General features: G+C 43.3%; 1 protein-coding gene across 2 annotated transcripts in view; it reads left to right on the top strand.

Annotated features, from left to right (window-relative positions):
- Positions 1 to 27,698, top strand: part of LOC126252965 (tubulin polymerization-promoting protein homolog) — a 190,764-nt gene that overhangs the window by 61,915 nt on the left and 101,151 nt on the right. The window contains exon 1 of one of the 2 annotated variants that reach the window (XM_049953982.1): positions 19,468 to 19,544. The exons of the other annotated variant lie outside the window; for it this stretch is intronic. The gene's annotated coding sequence lies outside the window, so the exon portion shown is untranslated. Of the gene's footprint in view, positions 1 to 19,467; positions 19,545 to 27,698 lie in introns of those variants that run through there. 2 annotated transcript variants of the gene reach the window in all.

Genomic DNA, 27,698 nt, shown 5'->3' with positions numbered 1-27,698 from the left:
TACAAATAAGGTCGGATCTTGACCGATTCAGTCCTTTATATAACTTTCCCTCCTCGTCTTACATGAGATTTCAGTTCCATTAGCTTTCCGACTTATTTGTTCTTAAAAGGATTTTCTGGATAATTTGTTAGGAAAACAGTTTTCAAATATTAATACAATTTTGGAATAAACCGAATTTAACATTAGCACCTTTTACTATATATACGTCATCCCTTACTCTTAAAGTATTACATCCTCCTCTCATTAATAAGCCTCACTGCTTTGTACGAACCTGCCTCAGGGCTGTAAGGTACCATATTGTTTATTTCCATTAATTGTGCATCGTCATCAGATCCATTAGCAGTTGGGTACGCATTAATTGTTTCATCCTGAACACTGTCTATAAAAATGTTGTCAATTGGTGTCATACTTACTATCCTGCTGCACACGAGTTGGAAAACTGGCTATTGAAACTAGAATGAAACACCAAACTCATAATCCGGGTTCGTTTTTCTTGTTCTCCTCTAAGAGCAACTGTTAGGCTTCAACGGGCAACGGCAGGTACAGGCGGTTCAGTATCTCGAACATAATGTAGGAGATAATGGTGTTTCGGACACTGAGTTTGGTTTTTGACAATTCTTTGACATTTTAATCTGAATTTTTGATGCGGCTGCCACGACCTCCTCTGCAGTGCCAGACTCTTCACTTGCCACGTCCTCAATTATTTGTTGTACATACATTAAAGTGTGTCTTCCCGCACAGCATGTATCATCTACAGCTCCTCTTGTTACCATGGAATATATTCCGTGATGTCTTAGGCCGTAACAGTTTTCATCGTCTTAATCAAGTTACACCATCCACTCCTCAAACGTTTCGATTCTCTTCTTACTCGGTTTCTCCACAGTCTATTATTCACTTCCATACAATTCTATATCCAGACGTACATTACAAGAAATTTCTTTCTCAAAGTAATGCCTATGTTTGATACTAGATGACTTCTCTCAGCGAGAAAATCTCTCTTTGCCTGTAGTAGCCTATTTTTTATACACTCTTTGTTTCATCCATCAAACTTCCAAGGCGACATAATTCCTTCATCTACTACCTATTCTCCCATTTCATGCTAATTCTCTCGCTAACCGTGTTTCCGATACCCAGCAATACTTTCGTCTTTCTTTGGTTTTCTCTCAGCGCACACTCTGTACTCATTAGATTTTCATTTCATTCACCAAGTCCTACAATTCTTGCTTACTTTCACAAAGGACGGAGACGCCATCAGCGAATATAAATTACAGATAGCCGCCTCCCTGCTGAACCATTCTTTTATTTTTCTGTCGATTGCTTCTTCAGCATACAGGCTGAATGGTATAGGAGAACAACTATAACCATGCCTTACATCCTTTTTAATCAGAAGACTTCTCTCTTTGTCTACTATTCTTACTTGCGTTTACACGCAGTTTTACAAAACGGAGAAATTGATAGTTTTAAATGGATGGGATGGAATATCATCAGCTGGTGGAAGAGATGTATGGGAACCTGTGTCCTGCCACTTCTCAGTATGTCTGTACCAGATATATTGCGAAGTGGATGGAGCCTAACAACTAGCTCTTTGCTATTTTGTCGAAAACTAGCATCTTGAACCCGTGGCTGTGTACAAAATATAGGTTGACTCTTACATAGAAGATAACGGCAACCAGTCACTTTTTACAATGCTATTTATTTATTTAATTAACGCCGTTACTGGTTTCGAACCGACAGGTTCATCTTCAGACGGCTAATTCATGTTAAGATACATTTTACATTAACTTTCGCCTTTCGTTTTCCCAACTGATGAAATTTCCTTGGGATGGTGGTGCTCTACAACCAAAACAAGATGTGAGACAATGTCGTTTTAACTGCAATTGTGCCTCATAACGATTTTAAGTGATGTAAACAAATTATGAAAGGGCAGATGTTTCGGTCACTTACGATGAATAATCCGCGCCATTACGTTCCAGTGCAGACTGCTTGTGATCTTGCATCAGCGAAAACTGTATGATGCACTTTTTTATGTATTTGTGTTATATACATATGTATATGTAGATATACATAAAAAAAGTGCATCAAAGTGTGTCAAATTTGATAAAAGTTGCTTCAGGCGTTACTAACATATGCTGATATGTTACTGTCTTTACAGTCCCCTCGCCGCAGCCCCTACAGGTAAAACGTCATAAGGACTGTCAAGAATGAGCCTAGCAACGCCGAAAACTATACACTCGATAGTAATCTCGATCGGTGTCGAATAGTTCTACATGTCACAGTTTCTCACAGTCGTCGTCACCCCAAAGGGCTGTAGAGATATATTGCCCCTACAGTATTTTTATACAGATAATGAGTTACACATATACAAAATCTGGTTATATTTACTCTACACATTGCGTCCATGTTACATCATTTTCACTCCCACGTCTGCTCCTATGAGAGACGGATTCTTACCCCCACAGTGCTCCATTCCAGATAGTAAGTGGTATGTGTATTAAGTTTTAAGTTTGATTGAAATTGATCAAGTGACTAAGGAGTAGAATGATTATATGTATTACAGAAACCAGACTGAACTTATAAGAAAGGGAAGTAGTGGTTGAGAAGCGAAGACACAAGGTTGTATCCTATCCCCGACGTCCTTCAGTCTGTACATTGAGCAAGAAGGAAAGAAAATCAAAGAAAAATTTGGAGAAGGAGTTAAAGTTCATGGAGAAGAAAGATCTCTGAGGTTTTCCGATGACATTATAATTCTGTCAGAGACGGCAAAGGACTTGGAAGAGCAGTTAACGGATAGGAAAGTATCTTGAAAGGAGGATGTAAGATGAACATCAACAAAAGCAAAACAAGGTTATGGAATCTACTCGAATTAGATCAGGTGGTGCTGAGGGAATTAGATGAGGAAACAAGTCACTAAAAGTAGTAGATGAGTTTTGCTATTTGGGCAGCAAAATAACGGATGGTCGAAGTAGAGAGAAAATCAAATTTAAACTCTTCTGAAGAAGAGAAGTCTGTTAACATTCAATATAGATTTAAGTGTCAAGTGTCTTTTGTGAAAGTATTTGTATGGAACTTCCTGGCAGATTAAAACTGTGTGCCGAACCGAGGCTCGAGCACGGGACCTTTGCCTTTCGCTCCACCATCTGAGCTACCCAAGCACGACTCACGCCCACTTCTCACAGCTTTAATTCCGCCAGTACCTCGTGTCCTACCTTGTATGGAGTGCAGCCTTCTTTATAGTGAAACATGTATGATAAACAGTTTAGACAAGAACAGAAGCTTTTGAAATGTGTTGCTACAGAAGAATAATGAAGGTTAGATGAGTAAATCACGTAACTAATGAGGAGGGAGAACAGAAATTTGTCGCACAGCTTGTGTAAAAGAAATATTCGGTTGATGGCAGACATTCTGAGACGTCAAGGGATCACCCCTTTATTATCGGAGGGAAGCGTCTGAGGTAAAAATTGTAAAGGGACGCCAAGAGATGGATAAAGTAAGAGTTCCAAGATAATATTATTGATGTAGGTTGCAGTAGGTATTCGAAGATGAAGAGGCTTGCACAGGACAGAGTAGCATTGAGAGATCCATAGAGCCAGTCTTCGGATCATAGCAACAGTAACAACATAGATAGGTGGATATGCACTGATCAGCCAAAACATTATGATCACTGCCCACCGCGATGTTGGATGCCGTCTGGTGGCGTCGCCGGCAAATGATCTGGTAACAAAAGTACGTAGGCTGAGCGAACACGGACGGGGGAGAACTCTAGCGAAGAAATGGGCTGCAAACTGGGAAATCCATTGAGGAAATGGACTTTGACAAAGGGCAAATTATTATTACGCAGAGCCTGTGAACGAGTATCTCGAAAACGGCGAAGCTGACATGCTTCTGTCGTGAGCATCTACGGAAAGAGGTAGGACGGTGAAATTAGCATTAGATGCTAAATGCTTGGACGTCCACGACTCTTCACAGAACATCGTATTCGGGGGCAAGTCAGGTCTCTAAAGTAGGATAGATGATGATTTGTGGCATCTCTGCCGAAAGAGTACAATGCTGGTGCACGCGTAAGTGTTTCGGAGCACACCGTTCATCGTACATTGTTGAACACGGAGACTGCATCGTCAACTACGATTGCAGTGGGCACGGAACCACCGGGATTCGACCGTCAATCAATGGAAATGTGTCGGCTCTTCGGGTGAATCACATTTTCGCTACACCATGTCGATGGTCGTCTCGACAAACGCCGTCATCCAGGTGAACGGCGTTTCGAAACGTGCAGCCGCACCACGGATGCAGGCTGTTGGGAGCAGTATTGTGCTACGGGAGACATTCTCCTGCTCTTGCATGATACCTGTGGCAGTAGTCGAAGACGTGCTGACAGCTGTGAACGTTCTGCACCCTTCATGCTTGTTGTCTTCCCCAACGACGATGTCACTTTGAGCAGTGTAAACGTCCGTGCTGCGGAGCCACAATCATGCTGCAGTGGTTTGACGAGCATTATAGTGAACTCACGTTGATGTCTCGGCGACCAAATTCGCCTGATGCAAATCCTATGGAACCTATCTTGATGCCATCACAGCATACGCAAATGAGCGGGCCGTTATTTACGCAGATTACTTAACCTGTGCGTAGACTTCTAATGACACATACCTATCAGCAAATTGTCGGATCCGCGATACGCAGAATCGGTGATGCACTTCGTTGGAACAAGCTATTAAGCACGTGATCATAATGTTTTTGCTCATCAGTGTACAGGATGATTCAAAGTCTTTGCATGAAACGTCGCTGCTGTTACGGCCGCAGGTTCGAATCCTGCCTCGGGCATGGATGAGTATGATGTCCTTAGGTTAGTTAGATTTAAGTAGTTCTAAGTCTAGGGGACTGATGACCTCAGATGCTACGTCCCATAGTGCTCAGAGCTATTTGAGTATCAGACGTCTAGGGTTGATAGATCAGGTCACGAGTAATAACTTTTATTAGGGGTAATATGTTCTCCAACGCTTGCCAGCAACGCTAGGCTCTTTTAGAGTTATATGACCCTGAGAGGCGGCAGGGCGTAGGGATTCTGCGGCAGTCATATGCAATGTGTGTGGCCAATATGCCAGTCACCTACTACGTCTTAAACGCGGTAGGCCGACCTTCTAAAATTTCGTTTTCCGCTGGTAGACACTCATTTTCTAAACGCATTTTTGTTGAAAGTCTCTCTTCCAGTTTAGTGTGGTACATAGTATGGAGAAACAGCACACCTGGTTAGTAGACGTTGCTGGTTCGGTAAAATCTTGTCGTCCAAGACCCGGCGGGAACGTCAGCCGACATTTTGTCCCTAAAAAAAATTGTACCCGGTGACATAATATATCATTTCTAGGTGATTCCGCAAAGACTTTCAAAAATCCTGTATAACTGATGGATTTACTACCTTATTAAGACAAGAAACTGCGTGTAAATTAATGAAATACCCTGATAAAACAGACAGAGATGTAGCTAAATTAAATGTAGTGCTTAGAGAATACTCCGTTAAACACCACGATATAACCAAAACACAAGAAACGTAGCAACCAGGAAACCTAGCAATGATAGAAGCTTTGGAAGTGATTTGACTGGATATGTCATTAACAGGTTAAAAATCAAAAAGGCACCCTGAATAGATGGAGACAATCTGGAACTATTTAAGTACGCTCCGGAAATTTAGAATTTTATAAAAAAAAAAAATGCGCTGGTGAGGATATGGAACAACTAATGAATGGGGCGTAGCGAAAGTTAACTCTCTTTTCTAGAAAGAAAAAGGAACCAAATAGTTGCAGGGGCATTACTCATTTAAATAGAGCTTGAAAAGTATATGGGAAAATAATATATGAAAGACTATGAAATATGTATGGAGAACAAGCAAGGAATTCAGCTTGGGGACACATTCATCTTTAATGGGTTTTGAAAAACTATTTTGTCGTGTTGACAGGAAGTCATGAGAGATAACGTGGAAAAGACACTAATCGAGACTCTTCATTCAAGTAAGCCACAGTCTTTATACGAATGCCAGAATCCCCACAGTAGTTATCATCAGAAATAGACATAAGCGTGCAGAGACAGTCGGTGCATTTGCGATAACCACTGTGTCCGGATGGCTCAGTGGTTAGCGCAGCTGCCTAGTAAGCAGGAGATACCAGTTCCAGTCCCTGTTTTCACTCATTGCCACAGATAGTCCTGATGCAGCTGACGTCAGTAGTTCCGTCCTTCCTGTTCTTTCTCCCCCTACCCCTTCAATAGACATAATATGTATCACAGGTGCGGACCTCGCGTGTTGTCTGTTCTTTCAGACATGTCTCAAGAAACAGATACCACGAATTCATACAGGAAAGCAAGAAATTAGTTAGGGACGCATTACGTCTCCACGGCTACGTAGTATCTACATATATCACATTATAAGAACCCAGAAAGACGACAACGCCCCTTTTCAATCAGATTCAGAAACCACTTTGTTCTATGCTGATCGTCAAGTAATTATACAAGAAAGTCAAGACAGGCTGTAGAGGGTAAGATAGGGGGCTCAAATTTCGTCACGTTAGTGGGACATGACCTGTATACGCCGTGAAAGGTTATGGAAAAGGCTACAAACTGGTATATAAGTATACTCCTCAATTTATTCCCCACTTGTAGGCAGTTTACCATTGAATTGTTGTAACATACTAAAGCCAGTTTTTGACATAAACGTTAACGCTGCAAAAACATATATACAAAAACAGTGCTTGCAATTTCGTCCCCTATAAAAATTCTTAAAAGTACAATTAATTTCGAGGTATTTTTCCATTATAACATTGCCAATCACTTTTATTATTATAAATTACTTGAAAGCCAAGAATGAACAATGTTTTCAATTATTTTCAGCCTTCTAAACACGTGTCGCATATGGATTCATGATTCTGGGTAGATGAGGAACACGTTTTGCGAAAACAAACAAGCATTTTATGCAACGATCCATTTCTCTCCAATCCCTTTCTCAGTAGGAAAAAGTAAAATTATCTCTCTAAATAGAAAATAAAATGAAATTTTAATAACAGTTCCAAATTTCGTCCCCGGGACGAAAATAGGAACTGCAAACGGGATGAAATTATGAACATCCCCAGATTTATTACGATGACTGGTAGAGCAGCCATACCATTGATAATGGCGAATACATGCCAGAAACTGCAACGCGCGACTGAAATGCAGCCCAATACTTGAATACAAATCGGTGCTCACACTAAGAATAGTAGACTGTTAATCTGACTGCTTCACTAACTCACCTGAATGTAGAAAGAATAATTCCCTCGTACAGGGAAGCTAAATGTGCTGCACCCAGCAGACCCTCTCAACAAAACTATGGACTGAGATCATGCATGCTTGCACAGTTACACATTTCTTACCAACTGTAAAAACAGAAAATTCCTTGGGCGACGAAATTAGTAGCAGGGAAGATGTTAGGGCCAGTTATCTTACTGCAGGACCGGCAACGGAGTGCGTAATTTCACGCATGCGCGGGCCGGGGGAGGGCCAAGGCCCGGCCTGTCACTCGGCTTTATTCGGTCTTTCTCGGAAGTATCCGGAACAGCGTGTCATTTTGTTTATAATTGCGGTGCGGCATTTTTCGGGCGGCACGACTCTCTGAGTTCGGCAGAATTGCGGTGTCAGCGCTGTTTACTCCTCGCTGTTTGTTCGTAATATGAAGGCCGTTCACAAGTCCAGTGGCTGTTTGCGAAAAAAGGGGCAGCTAGCCATCTATCGTGACAATTCTTTAAAATGAATGAGCCATGTGGTGAGAATTTAAACATTTAGATGACAGTGAAAGAGCAAAAAATTAAAATGATTGACAGACAGGATTCATTGTTCTGTACATCAAGAAGAACTTTGTGCTAGATTTGCAGTCGTGGAGCACGTGAAGAAATTGGTGGTACGCACAGTAAAATTCCTGAAGTCCCACCCATTATTCCATTGTCAGTTGCAACAATTTTTAATGGAAATGAAGGAAGAGTACGGAGATTTCATATTTTACTGCAAAGTGCGATGGTTAAACGTACTGAAACGATTTTTCGATTTAAAACTCGCCATTATTCAATTTATGGAGAAAAACGGAATGTAGGAACGAAAATTAGAACATCCGGAATGGATTGCATACTTGGCATTTTAAGAAGACTTTCCTGCACTCTGGCCACAGTAAGACAGTGCAAGATAACTCCTTTCTGATTTGATGGGGATGTACACTCCTGGAAATGGAAAAAAGAACACATTGACACCGGTGTGTCAGACCCACCATACTTGCTCCGGACACTGCGAGAGGGCTGTACAAGCAATGATCACACGCACGGCACAGCGGACACACCAGGAACCGCGGTGTTGGCCGTCGAATGGCGCTAGCTGCGCAGCATTTGTGCACCGCCGCCGTCAGTGTCAGCCAGTTTGCCGTGGCATACGGAGCTCCATCGCAGTCTTTAACACTGGTAGCATGCCGCGACAGCGTGGACGTGAACCGTATGTGCAGTTGACGGACTTTGAGCGAGGGCGTATAGTGGGCATGCGGGAGGCCGGGTGGACGTACCGCCGAATTGCTCAACACGTGGGGCGTGAGGTCTCCACAGTACATCGATGTTGTCGCCAGTGGTCGGCGGAAGGTGGACGTGCCCGTCGACCTGGGACCGGACCGCAGCGACGCACGGATGCGCGCCAAGACCGTAGGATCCTACGCAGTGCCGTAGGGGACCGCACCGCCACTTCCCAGCAAATTAGGGACACTGTTGCTCCTGGGGTATCGGCGAGGACCATTCGCAACCGTCTCCATGAAGCTGGGCTACGGTCCCGCACACCGTTAGGCCGTCTTCCGCTCACGCCCCAACATCGTGCAGCCCGCCTCCAGTGGTGTCGCGACAGGCGTGAATGGAGGGACGAATGGAGACGTGTCGTCTTCAGCGATGAGAGTCGCTTCTGCCTTGGTGCCAATGATGGTCGTATGCGTGTTTGGCGCCGTGCAGGTGAGCGCCACAATCAGGACTGCATACGACCGAGGCACACAGGGCCAACACCCGGCATCATGGTGTGGGGAGCGATCTCCTACACTGGCCATACACCACTGGTGATCGTCGAGGGGACACTGAATAGTGCACGGCACATCCAAACCGTCATCGAACCCATCGTTCTACCATTCCCAGACCGGCAAGGGAACTTGCTGTTCCAACAGGACAATGCACGTCCGCATGTATCCAGTGCCACCCAACGTGCTCTAGAAGGTGTAAGTCAACTACCCTGGCCAGCAAGATCTCCGGATCTGTCCCCCATTGAGCATGTTTGGGACTGGATGAAGCGTCGTCTCACGCGGTCTGCACGTCCAGCACGAACGCTGGTCCAACTGAGGCGCCAGGTGGAAATGGCATGGCAAGCCGATCCACAGGACTACATCCAGCATCTCTACGATCGTCTCCATGGGAGAATAGCAGCCTGCATTGCTGCGAAAGGTGGATATACACTGTACTAGTGCCGACATTGTGCATGCTCTGTTGCCTGTGTCTGTGTGCCTGTGGTTCTGTCAGTGTGATCATGTGATGTATCTGACCTCAGGAATGTGTCAATAAAGTTTCCCCTTCCTGGGACAATGAATTCACGGTGTTCTTATTTCAATTTCCAGGAGTGTATTTAAAAAGAAAATCGCGTTGTAGAAGGCACACATTCTGACAAAAATAGTCCAGTTCCCTAAGCTCATTGGTGTTAAAGAGAGCACGAGGTTTGAAGAATTGTAGAATGAAGGCTTTCACGACCGGGTGACATGGCTTTCCGAGTGTGAGGTCGTGGTCCAAGAACTTTTCTGCTCCTTACGTTTCGTCCAGGACTGCGCTGGACTTCCTCAGAGAATTCATTGTGGCCCTCCAAAAATAAAAAAGAATAGTCTTATAAAAAGGACACTGTCTGTCTTACAGCTCTGTTTGAGCTGATTTTGAGACCGTTTGCTGTTTAAATTGAGAGCGCCTCTGAGCATGTGCAGACCTAATTTATTGATCTGCAGGGTCATTACAGTTTCAATGACAAAACTCTTTTTGTTAAAACTGTTCAGGATGTCTACGTTGTTTTCCTCAGATAGATTTTCCAAGTCTCCATAATGAAGTTGCAAAAATGCTATAGTATTTTGATCGACATCGAAGTTAGGACGGAATTAGTTGCGAACTACGAGGGTTGGAAATTTAATAGTGGCAACTATTTATTTACAGCTCGTACAAAATAGATACGTGTTTCAAAGTTTTACTGACCTTCATAGTAGTCACCAGCATTGTGTTTAACTCGTTGCCAGCGATCTGGAAGTCATAGGATACTCTTAGGAGCGCCAGTTGTGTTGACAGTTCGAGTGGTGCGGTCTACTGCCCGACGAATTTGTAGTAGTTCTGAATCGAATGCAATGAAGTGTTTCCTTCGGTTTAGAAATCGAGTTGAACTCTCGAGGGCTTAAGTCAGTGGAGTGCAGTAGGTGGTATATCACTTAGCAGCGCCATCAATCAAACAAATGAGTAACAGCTTGCACTGTATGTACTTGAGCATTATCCTGCAAAATGATATTCAGCTGGTAGTAGGTTGTGTTCCAAAAATAAACAGCTTAGAGACAGAAGTGATGACACTTTCTGCAGGACCTGATCATCATTTTGCAGGACAATGCTCTAGCACGTACAGTGCAAGCTGTTACTGATTTGTTTGACTGGTGCGCTGCTAAGTGCTATACCACCCACTGCACTCCCCTGGCTTAAGCCCTCTTGAGTTCAACTCGATTTCTAAACTGAAGGAAACACTTAACGACATTCGCTTCAGAACTGCTACAAATTCGAAGGCCAATAGACCGCGCCTCTCGAACTGTCAACACTACTGACACTGCTAAGAGTATCCTACGACTTCCACATGTCTGGCAATGGGTTATACACAATGCTGGTGAATACTTTGAAGGTCAGTAAAACTTTGAAACACGTATCTATTTTACATGAGCTGTAAATAAATAGTTGCTACTATTAAAGTTCCAACCCTGGTACGCAGTAAAAAAAGCTACACACAATAGAAAGGAATAGAAGGAATGTTTTCTGCGCATTTTCCCGGAAACCAGGATCCAAAATAAAGCCTTGTTCTGTAAACTTTTGGGAAGATCGGTGGGCTCCCCAAAACAACATGCCAAATTAGAGTAGGCTTATCTTAGCGTAAACTAGGAAAGCAGGAAGAACAGAAAAAATGTTCACGCCATGAGAAATAAAGAAGGGTCGGTGGTTTTGTGTCGGCGACTGGATCAGTTCTACTTCGCAGCCTGAGGAGTGTTGAAGAGCAGGCCGACAAGTCACGGTGTCTGTTCTCCAGATGAACAAGTCGTCTTCTAGCGCAGCCGTAATAAACTCAGACCCACAACGGTGAGGGAAGGAACCGAGGGTTTGAGCGAGCTATCTATGTCAGTCTACACTTTATTATAAAACGATACTGGCAGACTGTAAAGAGCGTCTCTACGAACAAATTGAGGACAGCTTCAGAAGGTCGAACGTGATAGTTTCTAATGCCTGCTGCCAGGACGCGCAGTCGGCAGGAAACGTAACTTTCTGCGCTGACGTTAAGTGCACTTAGCAATCTCCGAAATCTCGTTGTGGCAGACGTGTACACATTAGACGCCATCTGACCTTCAGTATTCGGTCTGTAAGCGTACAAACTCAGTTTGCCACCGGAGGGGCCTAGCGGCAGGCTTTGGAAGCCGGCTGAATGACATTTCCGGATCTATATACTCAGCAAGGCATCTCACGATGTCTGGTGTACCTCTGTCACGTTCCCCTCTCCTGTCCCAGCCGCGAATGTTGTGCGGAAAGAACAATTGTTGTTAATCCACCGTCTTAGAATCTCTGTATTGTTACCTACAGGACCTTTTCACGTAGTATATGTGTAGGAGGAAACAATGTGTAGGCTAAGTTTTCTAGGAGCGTACGCCCTCCGAATTTTAAAGTAAACGACGACGTGATACACAACGCCTCTCTTGCAACTCCTGCCACTGGAGTTGGGTGAGCATTCCCGTGACGCTTTCGTGCTTACTAAATGAACCCATGCCGACACGCGCAGCTGTTCTTAGGATCAAATGTCGATCCTCTGCATGCCATAGTAAATTTCACTTCCTCTTTCTACCGTTGATACTTTTGTTGTATACAACAGACTCATAGAGCTTATGACGTTATTCGCTAGGTCTGGTGTCTCCAAATTACTAGAACGTGAGGGCCACATATCACGTTATGAATGTCACTGGGGGCTGGATAATACATTTTCTCAGAAATTAAAGAATAAAATTTACCACAGGTTAACCACCTTACTGCCATGTGGTATGAGAGATCACTTGAGAAAGAGTTTACCTCTTCTGGGTAGGACTTGAATTGATGGTGTTTGACTCCATGACATCGATTGAAACAATAGTCACAGCTTCGATAACACAGGACATATGTACAGACTTTGCACAAGAAGTACGCATTGTATTCTAAAGGATTTGGTAGCACCATTGGCTTCACATTCTGAATTTAGTCTTCCAACGAAGCCTACCATATTTCCCACACATATTTCTCCCCAAATCGGTTTTAACACATCTCAGTTGAGAAAGAGGAAGATTGTAATTTTCAGCTAAAGTTCACTGCACACCTTGAAAGAAATCCTGACTACATGCTAGGCAACCAAATCTGCTAGTTCTGTAGTAACTTCGTAGTCTTGTGTTAGTACTTCTAAAAAAAACAAAGCGCTTAGGCAAATCGGAAGTATCAGAGACGTCTGTAGATTCCTCCGGGGCTATTGAGTACCAACCAAACTTAGATGCCTTTTCTTGTAAATGATTTGAAAAATCACAAGGAATGTCAACTCGGCGCAACACTTTATTTGCTAAAAGAGTAAGTGCTTTACATTCTTCGCTTTTGTCAGGAAACAGTTCTTCATCTGTAACTAAAATCCCCCCCCAAAAATACTGAAAATTACAGCCAAGAGTGCTGAAACCGGTTGTCTTGTATAAAAAAAAATTCTATGTGATCTTGGCTCTTGAATGGTTTTAAAATATTAAAACAGATCATTGTTCAATACTCCCATAATGAGAAAATTCAGTATCTAAAATCTATCTCCTTACGTAATTATCGCCAGAGGATAGCTTGCCTTGTGTAGCTATTTCATTGGCAATTCGTAAATTTACTGCCGTAATGGTTCCACTTTCCTGAACACGTTTACTAAAAACGTTTTCTTAAAAACAAAGTTATTGCTCTAGTTTTTCGTGTTTATGTTTAGATATCTTAAAGTCGAATTTGTGCAACTGTGGTGACAAATATTGTATTTCTTAAGAACGCCAATAACTCCGTTACAGGTAACACACATTGGTTTGTTGTCTTTCTCTACAACGAAAGATTAGGTGGCCCACGTCGTACTGAACAAACGAAATTCACTATCTACTTTTCTCTTTCAGTTCCAGTAGATATATTGCACTCTTATTCGAAAGAAAGAAAACTTGAAATAACGGCACAACAAACACAACCAGGACGTCAGTCACCTCAAGGTGGAGCACTCCTTTTGGCGTTGCCAGAAGATGGGTGTGCTGTGAACACGACCTCTTGCCCGTCAGGTGCTCCGTGGGTATGCAGAAGAGACTCGTCCTCAATCTGTCAACCCAGATCATATAAACGACAGAATACTCCCGTGAAGCTACAGGTTACTTGAAAAATCAAGTGCTGCGCACGTCGGAAAACATTATTTGATAAGTTCCTGAACTCGTTACGTGCCTCGCCTTTTGCTTATGGTCGGAGGACCTCACCATTTTCATTGGATATTTTACTTTAATGGCTACTGACTGATAGAGTTTGGTCAGGTAAAGTAATATTTGTTCAAACAAAGTGTAAAATTACTCAGAACATGTAAACGTTGAAGTTATAAAACTATCTGAGAATGAACTTACGTTGTCAGGGTCGCCACCAGCATGATGATGGACAATTAGGTTGAGGAGGTGCCTTGCCACATGCTGTTTTGTGGTCTTCAGTCCTGAGACTGGTTTGATGCAGCCCTCCATGCTATTCTATCCTGTGCAAGCTTCTTCATCTCCCACTACTTACTACAACCTACATCCGTCTGAATCCGCTTAGTGTATTCATCTCTTGTTCTGCCTCTACGATTTTTACCCTCCACGCTGCCCTCCAATGCTAAATTTGTGATCCCTTGATGCCTCAGAACATGTCCTACCAACCGGTCCCTTCTCCTAGTCAAGTTGTGCCCCAAACTCCTCTTCTCCCCAATTCTATTCAAGACCTCCTCATTAGTTATGTGATCTACCCATCTCATCTCCATTATTCTTCTGTAGCACCACATTTCGAAAGCTTCTATTCTTTTCTTGTCCAAACTATTTATCGTCCATGTTTCACTTCCATATATGGCTACACTCCATACAAATAGTTTCAGAAACGACTTCCTGACATTTAAATCTATACTCGATGTTAAAAAATTTCTCTTCTTCAGAAACGTTTTCCTTGCCATTGCCAGTCAACATTTTATATCCTATCTACTTCGACCATCATCAGTTATTTTGCTCCCCAAATAGCAAAACTCCTTTACTACTATAAGTGTCTCATTTCCTAATCTAATTCCCTCAGCATCACCCGACTTAATTCGACTTGCCACATCAAGGACACAAATTACGTTTCCAACCGTCATTGTAAAATTACACAAAAAGGAGTATGAGCCCGAACAGAGCACCCAACAGGTCAATGAACATAAGAAGATTCAGAAAGAAACACCACCAGCCAGGAGTGCTCCAGTGCATTTACTCGATACGAAACAAAACACGAGTGATTACGGATAAGGTCCCCTTTAAAGCAAGAATTAGATTGCTGAAAAACATGGATAGCAGTGCATATGGCGCATAGATCAAGTTAACAAGACTAAAGATAGAAACTAGGAATGAACTCCTCTTCGCCCACAATTTCCGAAGTCGGGAGCGCACGTAGCGGTTTTACCGTCTGCTGTCGAGGAGGGTGTGGACGAGTCACGGTGCCCCGAACTGCCGCCACTGCTAACTGTTGCTGGGCTGGGCCGATGTGATATGACTGGGAACTGCGATTCTCGTCATCCTCCTGATTTCTGGTCGCGGATGCGAGTAAGTCCAAAAGTGAAACTTCGAGACTTGCCAGGGTCCTCGCAGGAGACCGAAGTCATGAGAAAAGAAAGAAGGATGTTAATTCATAGTGTGGAGTTTCCAGTCTCCCCAAAAGTTATTATACAACATTCTTTCGTACCCTGAATTTGTTCATCAAGAAACGCTCTACAACCTCTTTAAGTCTGCCCGTATCGTTTAGTTACATCCTAGCTGCTAAGGTTTTTTTTCTGTATTGTTATTACATACTCCCGCGCCTCATATGAGGGCGAAGGGCTTTCTGCGGTGTAGTCAATCCGCTCTTCACTCAATTGACAATAAAATCTAAACTAAAAGGACAAACGAGATACAGAAAGGTGAGATATTTACAATGGATGTAAAACTTTTTAAAGGTGAAAATCGAAATAAAATGGAAGTTTTTAGGTATATGAGACATGACTCTCTACGCCTTTGGTTAAAAACAGTTGTAATAAAAGATAATAAAGCAGAAACACAATAATATTACATTTAAAAAATTTAAAAACGTTAAAAATCTTGATGCAGAACACTGGTATTGAAGAAAAGCACTTCACTGACAGTAAAGTTGGACGGACCTGACGCGGAATAGGTAGTCTACTGTTGAAGAGGAAAGGTTGGTCGTTGAGGAAGGTAGAAGGTAGATGGTATATGGATGGAAGACTGGTGCGAATGTATCGGTGGAGTGGGAGTGGCTGGTGGGATAAAAGAGGAGCTGGAACAGAGGGGGTATTAGTGAGACTAAAATTTGATGGGGAAAAGGGACTAGGGAGAGCATGGAAGGGGAAAAGGTTGGTAGGGAAAATACGGGAAAGGGAGGAAGGAGCCCAGACGAGGCGGAAAGGGTGGGGTGGTGTAAGACATCGCGTTACGAACCCTCCCAAGAGCGCCCTGTGCAGCGGCTAGTGCGTGGGCGGCCGCGCAACACCCGAAACAAAGGATGAGTCGCGAAGTAATTAATGAGTGTGAAAACAGGTTACAGGTTCGGAACCTTTTGTCGAGCAACGAACAGCTCCTCCATCCGTAATTTGAATATCAATTTTATTTCGAAGTATCTAAAGAGTCAGCCACGAATTAAAGCAGCTAAATAATTACAGAAACGAAAGAAACCTTACAATAATATTTCCTGGCATACAAAGAAACCGAAATCTGTAAACATATCTCGGCTGTCGTCATTTTGAGAGGAATTAATAAATTATTCAAAATGGTGACGGCCTCTAAAAAGACTAAAGTTCAAACGGAACGTCTTCTTCGTATTGAGAAGCGCACGGACACAGAGCGTCCCACCGTCCCAACGACCGAGACTGCACCAGGTGAGGAAGCTTCTGGAGCAAAAAGGAAGCGCCCAGGTCATGGCCCAGCAGGCGACAGCTAGCCGCTTGACCACCCAGCAAGTTGGCACCGGAACTACTTGTTTCAGCCATAGACGCACTGGTGTTAGGTGCCGACCAGCTAACAAAACCCCAGAGCATCGCCGCTCGAGCCCATTCGTGAATGTCTTCTCGGAAGATCCACTAACTGCCAACTCGCCCCACAGCTGCATGTTGTCCGTACGTATGCTCGTCCATGCGACGATAAAGTTTAAGTGTTCGTGACTTGCGGTACAATCTAATACTGATGCTCGGATTCGATCGCCTTTTCGATTGTTTGACGATCGCGAGTATTTTGCGGTACTGCGGGAGAGCAGGAGCGCCAGCAATGCGGTAGGTTCACCGAACTCTGCCACCCCTCCCCCACCCCCCTTCCTTTTGTCGCCGAAACCTAGTTCTCATGGTTCAGTATTCTCTCTGAGGTGTTCTCATTTAAATTTGTGTAGCTATAGCTGAATGCTCTTTCTACATGTCATTCATCTACATCTACATGGATACTCTGCAAATCACATTTAAGTGCCTGGCAGAGGGTTCCTCGAACCTTAATAATTCTCTATTATTCCAATCTCGTATAGCGCGCGGAAAGAATGAACACCTATTTATTTCCGTACGAGCTCCGATTTCCCTTATTTTATCGGGGTGATCGTTCCTTCCTATGTAGATCGGTGTCAACAAAATATTTTCGCATTCGGAGGACAAAGTTGATGATTGGAATTTCCTGAGAAGATTCCGTCGCAACGAAAAACGCCTTTCTTTTAATGATTTCCAGCCCAAATCCCGTATCAGTTCTGTGACACTCTCTCCCATATTTCGCGATAATACGAAACGTGCTGCCTTTCTTTGAACTTTTTCGATGTACTCCGTCAGTCCTATCTGGTAAGGATCCCACACCGCGCAGCAGTATTCTAAAAGAGGACGGACAAGCGTAGTGTAGCCAGTCTCCTCAGTAGATCTGTTACATTTTCTAAGTGTCCTGCCAACACAGTCTTTGGTTAGCCTTCCCCACAACATTTTCTATGTGTTCCTTCCAATTTAAGTTGTTCGTAATTGTAATTCCTAGGTATTTAGTTGAATTTACGGCTTTCAGATTTGACTGATTTATCGTGTAACCGAAGTTCTGTGAATGTGTCTATATCAGTGGAGGCTGCCCTCGGTTAAAGGTACGTTGTTCTGTGCTAATTATAGAATAAATCTCTTTCTGCTTGTTTCCAAATCTTTTATTTGCTGCGATTTCTACCACCTTCCCCCAGTATCCATTCAAATCAGTGGCTCCCTGCAAGTAGGGCCGTAGTCCGTGCCTTTCCACAGTCTGATACTGGGTACAATAAGAACTGAGATCGCGATGGCACATTAATATTTATCTTGCTCACCAACTTTTCATTCAGGCCGCCGGGGGTACGAAAACTTTGGCAGTGAGTTTAGGTATGGTAGCACAGTGGGTTTCAAGTTGGTAGGAAAGGGAAACATCGGGACGGAGTTCATTGTCTGAGAGGGGAGATAGTTGAAGTTCTTTTGGGAGAGTATGTAAGGGGTATAAAGGTGTAGGGTTCGTAAGACGTGCTGGTAGAGGCGCGGCAGCGTGCTTGAGTTAGAAAGTAGAGGCGGAATTTTGGATTACTTGGATCGAGTTTGAGGATGGTGTAGGTTGTTCAGAGGTGTTTAATGGGTGAGAGTTGAGATTGGAACTTCATGAGTTGGTAAAGGATCCCTGTGAGGAAGATTGTCGCGGAGAGCATGGTGCACGGTAAAGAACATGAGAGGTATTATCGCCTACGCAATCCAGAGAAATCTGCGTTAGCTGAGCATGCGTTAGAAAACGGTCACCACATAAAATTTGACGATACCTCTGTCGTGGCTCGAACTAACGGCTTCTGGGACAGTTTAATAAAGGAAGCTATTGAAATAAAAATTACCGCAAACACCCTGAATAGAGACGGCTTGCAGCTCAGCGCTGCGTGGGATCCAGCGATCGCGCGGTTGAAGAGGGCACATCGAACGCCGACTCAAAACATGCCCATATATGGCAATGTCACGGACACCAGTGACGTCACAGCCGGCAGCTAGCGTATATAAGGGCGCACCAACAGCCCACTGGCAGTCATAACACTTGACAGTGGTCAAGGAGTGCTTGGCCCAAAGCTCGTGTAGTTTTAAGCAATTGACGCGGATGGAAACCCGAGAACATTTTATTCAATGTTATCGCCGCGAGACTTTGCATTCATACATTACGTACCTCTATGGGGAGGAAACGTGGCGCAGCGTAAAACGTCTCGGAAAGCTGCGCGTCAAGAAGGCAAATTTGTTAAGTTCGCCAGCCTTCCTACTGCACTGCCGCGACGAGACCATTCCACGATTTTCTATGGTATCCCATCATATCAACACCGCTGCCACCAGGAGGATATTTCGTCGTGCCAGTTTTGCATTATTACGAGAAAAGATTCACAACATAAGGCAACAGCTGGATGCAAATGGACGTGCTCTTATGGCCTTGCACCTGCAGCTATCAAGTTCACTCACAACTTTGGACTCTGCATTCATACATGGTGCATGGTGTTCAAAGATCTGGAGGGACTTATAGAACTTGATTGGGGGGGGGGGGCGGTGGGAGTGGAGATCCGTGCAACATCTGCATAGCAAAGGATAGTTGGATGCTGGTTATGGAAGTCGCCGAAAACATAAATGAAGTGGGCCCCGAAGAGAACTTGAATTCGATGTCCGGCGAACTCAGGTCAGTTGTGTGAGAGTGCCGCAGTGACGTCACGAACTAGGGGTCCGAGGCCGCGGCGGACGCCGTGTTGGATGAGACGTCCTCCTGCTGCTCGGTGGAGAGGCGGAATCCCTGCTGACGCCGCATGCCGTCGCTCAGCATCGATCAGTGGCGGCTGACGCGCCATCTGTAGGCAGAGGTCCGCAGCAGGCGGCGCCACCGACTGCGGCCCCCGCGTCACGTTTAAAAGCAGAGCCCGGCTGACAGCGCGCGCCGGTGAGCCGCCAGTGAGCCCGCGCCCGCAAACCCGGCACGCGTCGCGTCCAGCAGAAAGGTGCTGCAACGGCTACTAACTGCGCTACGTAGTCGCCAACTCACACCTAGCATTAGTTCTAACCTTAGCAGCTTCGCAGATCAGCCAGTCACCCATAGCTGTTTCGTTGTCGTGTGGGTCGACAACCGCAGCGAGCAGTACTTAGCGATAGCTTGCCTCGAGCAGCAATGAGAAAAAACGTAGTGAGGTCACAGTGGCTCCGCACTTCTATAATACGCTTTCACGGACGCATAGTTTGCACATTTTAAGTAAATTGGTTAAAGACTGGTTGTTATTGTGGGCGCCGCTGTAATAGTGCACCCGTCAATTAAGCTGAGTGTGCAAACGCGCGACGGTTTGGAAGATAGTAGCCCCGACGTGCGTTCGCGCGTTATGTATTAGTCGATCGTTTGGGCCTTTGCTGTAGATAAAGTGAAATGTCGAATACTGAGGCATGAATTAATAATTACCAGCAATCCCTCACCTCCATTTCTTTAAAAAAATCGAACTCCCATCTAGGAAAGCAGCTACAAACTTCTGATTACTTAACAGATGAGTTAATATAGTAAATCTTTCACGTTAAGTATGTTAATTTTTTATAGTTGAAGACGCATAATCATAATTACGTTGGTTTCATTAGTTTCCGATCACTGACTGGATGAGTATAATTCGGGTAGTTTGCGATCTGTTTTAACAATAGATAGTCTTTCACGCATCTCAATGTCTATGGCGTCATATCTCCCGAGCTATAAGTTGTACAATGGTATAATTTTGCACGTATATTCAGTGGTATATGACGATTGTTATCTGTAAAAAAATGTATAGCGAATAGAAACAGTAGTAAAGAACTAACAAATTAAAACGTAAAGCCTGATGCAGAAGTTCTACTGCATGAACAGCGAAAATGTAGTATGCGATAAACTGTTTACCTTTCATTATTTTGTGGTGGTTTTCAGCGAAAAAAGTTTCACAAAGGCTTGAAGTTACGTGTGAAGTTGGTTGGAAGAGGCGAAGTGCTCTCAAATACCGTGTTGCTATAGTGTGGATAATGTGAGTCCCATGAGTTACGATGTCCCAAGACACATAACAGTTTCTAACTTTTGTACTTCATTTGTTGTGCTAAACCTTTAACTATAGTTTATACTTCTTAGTGAGTAGATTACTTTAAAATTCGGTCAGCAATGCTTGAAATATTGAAAATCAAATTTTTATTGCGCCTGGAAGCCGTTAGATAACCAACCTACAACTGGTCATAGCTCGTTTTAGAGTTTCGTAATACAGGTGATGTTCAAATTTCATGACGTACGTCAACTGTTCATTCCTTGTTATTATTCTCGACTAGATACTACCGCGAATAAATGTCAGTTATCAAACGTATATCTTAACATCATAATTGTAAAATGTAGTAACCTGTATCCGACGGGAAGAGTTAATTAATCCCTTCAGCGTGAAGCGTGAAACAGCCGAAAATCGTGTTGTAACATAAAGTCTGAATGAACTCGAGGCTCTTAACACTCTCACACGTAGAATGTTAGCTGAAGCAACTGTTCACCACACTTGTCATTTGCTGCATTTTACGAGTTTGTTCGAAGAAGATGCATAAAATGTTGAAACTGCCCACCTGACGACTGAATACAGATTATCTTGATCCACATGTGAGTTGATAGTCATTTTTTGCGTTGTAACGTAACACCAAATGGTCTTACAGTGATGAAACACGAACGTTACTCGAGCATCTCATTGGCTGATTAATTCTCAACGTACGGCCAGTAGAAATCACTAATATCATCACGACATTTTAAGCAATATCTGTCAATTATGAAGCATCTTTTCTTGCTCGAGATATGTTGCAATACACGCTGTGGAAGGTTCAGCCCTTAATAGTGGGGAGGACTTCTGAAGCCTGTTTTCAGGTGAAAACTAAGAAATTTGTGTCAGCTTGCAACGCACATACTAAAACAATTACGTTTTCTCAGTGCGATTTAATACTGTTTCTTCCTCCATATACGTACTGTTCAGAATCGTCAACATCAGTCATTCCACATGGACCACTTGCCAACGCGTCCTTCAGATACTTGCATGCGTCGCGTATCCATGAAGCTCGTCCGTGTATTCTGATGTCTTCCACCCACCTTCCACTATATCATTGTCTCACCTTTTCTACCATTTATTCGCCTGGCAACACATCGCGTCCCCACCCACCCAGCAGGGTGGCGTAGTGGTTAGCACTCTGGACGTGCATTGGAGAGGCTGGCAATTCATATCTGCGTCCAGCCATCCTGATTTCGGTTATCCGAGATTTGCCTGAATCGCTCCAGGAAAATAGCTGGAGGGTTCCTTTTAAAGAAAACGGGATATTTCCTTTCTCATCCTTGACACTGTCAGAGCTTGTGCTTCATCTCTGCTAACCTTTATGTCGACGTAAGGTTAAAACCTAATCTTTCTTCCTTTTTCCTTTCCGTCCCTGTTAATGAAGTCAGTCTGTCCCTCTAATACACCTTCTTGTTTTCCTGTGCTACTTTCTTTTCGGAATGTAGATTAAACATTGTTGTGTTATTGTTTTAATCGATTTTCAAGGCTACTTTCAAAATTTCTCTATTAACGTCTACTATTCGTTATTAAAGTTTATCTGCGTTACATGCAAGTACTGTAATATCATCGTCAAAACGCAGGTGGTTCATACATGTTCGATTGAACCGCATTCCTCCTACGTTTTCTCAGTTTAGGTGCATAAAAAGTTCATCTAGGACTGACTACAGTATTTGTAGTGATATGGAATCACCTTGCCGTACTCCTCAGTTCCGAATAGGAATGTAACTATTCCGTCTGACTTATATTAAGGAATCGATAATACGTCTGACAGTCGTTTACGCTCATGTTATGTGATAATGTATTTGAAACCGAGAAAATACTTTGGGATTTCAGGAAGTAAGATATACTCTTTACGTAAGAAGAGTTGCGCATTCACAGAAGAGAGTACATGTTTCGGGTGTCCAGAAAACACAGTTTTGCTACGCTACAGATAACAGATGCATTTCAGTGTGCGAGCGAAATGGCACGGCAACTGGAAACGTAGTCCAGTTGGAAAACTGGAACTGTTAACTGGAAAAGTTAAAGTACACGTGAGAGTACGATTGCACACAGATTCACCGTGAAATCCTGGTGATGTATGGACAACTGCAATGACGCATCCAGGCGTAGTGAAAATGTGCCAACAATTTGACCAAGGTGCACAGACGGGAAGGAAGGCCAGCGACAACGAACACAAAGGACGACGTCCAATCGCGGGGAAAGAGATTTTCCAATGACGAAGACAATAATACAGCTGCTTCTCTAATGACCCCATGACCACAGTGGAGATTTCTGTCGTCGAGGAACTGAACGACTGGTAAAACGTATCGACCGTTTTTACAGAGACTTGATGACTATGTTGAAAAATAGTGTCATGCATACGTGTCACATGGAAGTGTAGCGCAGCATTCAGTAAAAGTCATTTGACCTGCCATAATAATGTGTGACTCACATTCAGAAGTCCCTTCGTAATGATACCACAAACCAAACGTGAACTCTGTTAGGTGTTGTGAACTAATTAGTAAACAGCAGCAAATAAGAAGCGTAATTAAAACTTGCTTCAATAGAAACACTGTGTGCCGCAATCAGGTGGCTCTAAAACTGAGAATCTGGAATGTTCTGTTGATACAAATGTTTCTTCTTATTTTTAGACAAGGATTATTATTATTATTATTATATACAATACATTGTAGAACTCGGTGACCTGGAAGACGACTGTTTCTGAACCTATAGCATTGTTATCTATAAAAGTCCAACAATACCTCGTTAGGTGGAAGAATGCCAAGTAAAATAAATGCTGAAATAAATAAGTAAATATGCAAATCGAAGAACGCGGTTACGTATGTGTGTTCATACAGCTAGTTTTAAAAAAGAAATAGGGACCTGTTGGTTCAGCGTTACACTGAACTCATTAACAAAAGTGGTCGTTATAAAAAACACATCACAACTTTCGTGTGACTTTCAAGATTTTGGGAAACAGTAACATTTATGAATGAGGCTGTGTAACCGCACTAAAAAAAATCAAAGGAGGGCACAATACGAATAGTTTTTTGATCGTACAATTTTCATTGTCAGACGCTAGAAAACAATTCCCAAAAAATGGTTCAAATGGCACTGAGCACTATGGGACTCAACTGCTGTGGTCATAAGTCCCCTAGAACTTAGAACTACTTAAACCTAACTAACCTAAGGACATCACACACATCCATGCCCGAGGCAGGATTCGAACCTGCGACCGTAGTGGTCGCACGGTTCCGGACTGCGCGCCTAGAACCGCGAGACCACCGCGGCCGGCAAAACAATTCCCATTTATACAGAAAAAATATTGGTTTTGTTTAAATATTCTGCAGTACTCAGGACAAACCTGTCTTAAAACTCGAGAACATGTAATCAGACAGATCGTAGTGGACCTCAGCCTGAAGAGTGGTTGATACAGCTCTCCATGCTACTCTCTCCTGTGCAAGCCACTTCATCTCCGAATAACTACTGCAACCTCCCTCTACGATTTCATCGCCCCCCCCCCCCCCGCCCCCCGTTTCCCTCCAGTACTAAATTTATTTTTCTTCATTCACGCCTCGATCAAATCTTTGTTTCAGACACACTTCCTGCTGCGTTTGTAAATCAGAAATTTGTAATTCAGAAAGAAGTGTCCTTCAGCTTGCTTACTGCTACGGTCGCAGGTTCGAATCCTGCCTCGGGCATGGATGCGTGTGATGTCCTTAGGTTAGTTAGGTTTAAGTAGTTCTAAGTTCTAGGGGACTGATGACCACAGATGTTAAGTCCCATAGTGCTCAGAGCCATTTGAACCATTTTTTCAGCTTGCTTCAGTGGCAGACAAAAATTAGTATTTCCAGTATCAATGTCCCTTTACAAAGTTGAGAATGATAGCAGCAGTGGTTGTCGCACTTGTCTCATATATGACAAGATCCGTCTTGAAACCATGTCCGTTCGATCTGATTTGATTTTCCGTAGTTTCCGTCCATTTCTCGAAGGGAAAGCCCTGATATTTTTTTCTTTAATATCTTAAAAACTACAATGTCAGTGGACTGGGAGTGTATTTGGACTGGTGTTTTCAGATCTTCTTTTAGCCCTCTCTGTTTTAACTGAACTGTGAGGGACCTTGATCGAAATCTTCCGTACTACCGACACATGTTATTGTTGATGTGACATTTTGTAGTTGGTTGTCGCAGCATGTCACCTTAGACCGTAGATCAGGTTGGCAGCACATGATATCAGTATAAAGAAACCAACGTCTCGATCAGTTGACGGGCAACTACTTTATTGTAGTATTTTCAGTCAAAATTTTTTATTCTGGTGGTGAATACTTGCGCAACGTTTGGTTGCAGTATTGAAAAACAGGAAAATAAGTATTACAACATTGTATGGGTTATTTTACCACCGTCAAAATGTTGCTAACATCTTTCTCGAGGGTAAGTCATTGAATTATAGGATAGCGCTAATGGCGTTGCCGAGCAATGCGAATAGTCTTCGGTTTAAGAAAATTTATTAATTTACAGCTTTGCCCATAAAGGTGATCGTGTATCTGTCTCATAAAAATATGTGCAGAAATTTATGCAATGTTAATTACACTGCCTTACTTTTCCGCTGCACATGATGCGAACATCGTAAATTCTTTTTACGTAATCAGCAATACTCGTAACATTTTTCTCGGTTATGATGTACGAAGGAATCTTTCTAGTATTGTGTTGAAAAATAATAATTATCTGACTGACGACTAAACATAAATATGCAGCAAACATTTTTCGCTAGAATATTTTTACACAGAGGTTTCCTTGTCTAGGAACGAAACATAAATCAGATGTTGTGCTACCATTTCTGAGAAATATGTAAGGGTGGCATCTGCGTCGGACAGTGACATGTAATGTTACCGGCATGTGGAGTTTTATCAATATGAGTGTTTGAAAATTGTTACGAAGAAGTTTCAGTCACTTTATTGTACGATTTCTTTATCTTAACTACAATTAATTAAAGTTTGGTTTAGATTCTATAAAAATTTGGACACGCTAGAACAGTTTCCTTAATAACCGATGTTTTCTAAAATATTATGCTTCTTGTCTTCACGCTGTTGCAATATCTGTGGTGTCCTAAAACATAAACCCAGTTTGCATGAAAACTGGGGTAAAGAATAAGAGCAGATGTCTATTCTGACGACTTTTGCACGTATTTTTGAAACATTGACTGAGAAGAAAATTCTTCCTACCAAATGTATACGTTATCTTCCAGTTCTGTGAGAAACAGACGATGCACAATACAGCTGGAGAGGGGGACTTACGGAAAAAAAACTAATTCTGGAAGTTGTATAAAAGTATATACAGAAAGAATTGTAAATAGAACGTTTCAAATATTGTTACACATTTTGCCTGATGAATATTATAACTATAGCCATTTCATTAACATCAGAAATTTTGCAAAAATTACATTTATTATAATGCTGCATATGTAATACTAAAGCAGTAGGTAACTAAATGGTTCAGATCAATGCATGATTTTAACTGCAGTGAGAAAAACGGTTTTACCGATCTTGACTTCGCATAATGCGTACTGACAGGCACTCGGCCTCATTCCGTTCGTCACGTGACCTTGACATTTGTTTCAAAGCTCAGCGGGGCAGTAATATTGCACATGAACGGTCTGGATGCTGCTTTGCTCTAAGCACAAAAGAACAAGATAACAGAGCAAGAAGTGGCGTCGCTTCCCCCTCGCAGACACCAAGGAGCGGTTCCTGAAATAGACAGCTACTTTGGTAACTTGGGCTTTCGCTGGGGATGAAGGCAGAGGCGGACATTCCGCACCTCTGCTCGAGAAACAGTCTAAGCAGTGGGATGTGGAGTACTCACCGAAAGCTTACAGAGGAGAGATAGTACAGCCATAGGGCGTCAGAATTCTAGCATTGAAATTTTTCTTTACCTAAACCAATGAATCGCGTGTAATATTTATCAGTTCCTCAGTTGCTTGCCGTATCTTTTATTTTACCTGTTGTTCTCTTCATCTTCTTTATGCTTGTCAGTAACACGCCAGTTGCCGAAATAAAGGCTCCTGGTGCATTCAAGCACCTGTTGTTCTCCGGGTAGCCGAGTTGTCAGGGGCCCATGGGCAGCGTCCAGTGCACGCACCACTCCGCGGCTAGCGGCTGCCGACGCCTTCGTAACTGTTGCCTGTTAGCGGCCTCGCGGTGAAAATCTCTCCGCGTTCCAGACGCAGCAACGTATTCTCTAAGTCGTGCTTCGCTGCTTCAGAAAATCGTATGGAGGAAATTCTTACTCCGCCAAAGCTGCTACACCGATTCTATGTAGTATGGCGTCGAAAAGTCCTTAGTAGGTTCCCGGAGCCTGGGGCACCATATGACTACGCACAGGGTAAGTAATTTCTGTAAATTACAAGACTATGGTTTGTAGGCGCGAAGCTAGCACCCGATAACGTACCAGATACGTTCAATCGGATTCAGATAAGATGAATATGGTGACCAAGACATCGTCAATTCACTATAATTCTCCTGAAATCACTGTAGCACCATTATGGCCTTATGACACGAACAGTTATCCTGCCGGAAGGTGCCGTTGTCATCGGTTAAGACATCAAGCTATGGGGGGAGGGGGGGGGAGGTAATGCAGGTTGTTCACAGTAACGTTCCCGTACCCCACAACTGTTATGATACTTCCGATTACTACCTAAGGTCCGATGGAAGCCCAGGTCAATGTTCCGCGCAGCATAATACTGCCACAGTGGCCTGTATGGCGCACATCCAGTCATGGCCATCGACCTGTTATAACAAGAAATGTGATTTATCCGATCGGGAGACGTGTTTCGATTGATCCACAGTCAAATTTCAATGATCCCTTGCCAAATGCAATCGTAATTGACGATTTCGTTCGGTCAACGTAGGGTCGTCTGCTGCGGAGCTCCATGTTCATCAACGTACGCTGTGCAATGTGTCCGATACACTTGTACCTGCACCAGCATTACACTATGTCCTCAGATCTGACACAGATTACCGCCTATCCTGCTTTAGAATGCTAGAAGCCTCCGAACTCTACTTTATGTGACGTGGTGTGAATGTCAAACACCTTTTCGCCTATTCGTGGT

Source organism: Schistocerca nitens, chromosome 4 (genome assembly GCF_023898315.1).
Source record: "Schistocerca nitens isolate TAMUIC-IGC-003100 chromosome 4, iqSchNite1.1, whole genome shotgun sequence".
Lineage (NCBI taxonomy): Eukaryota > Metazoa > Arthropoda > Insecta > Orthoptera > Acrididae > Schistocerca > Schistocerca nitens.
Note: the sequence above shows the minus strand (reverse complement) of the source record. Positions and strands in the feature narration are given on the sequence as shown.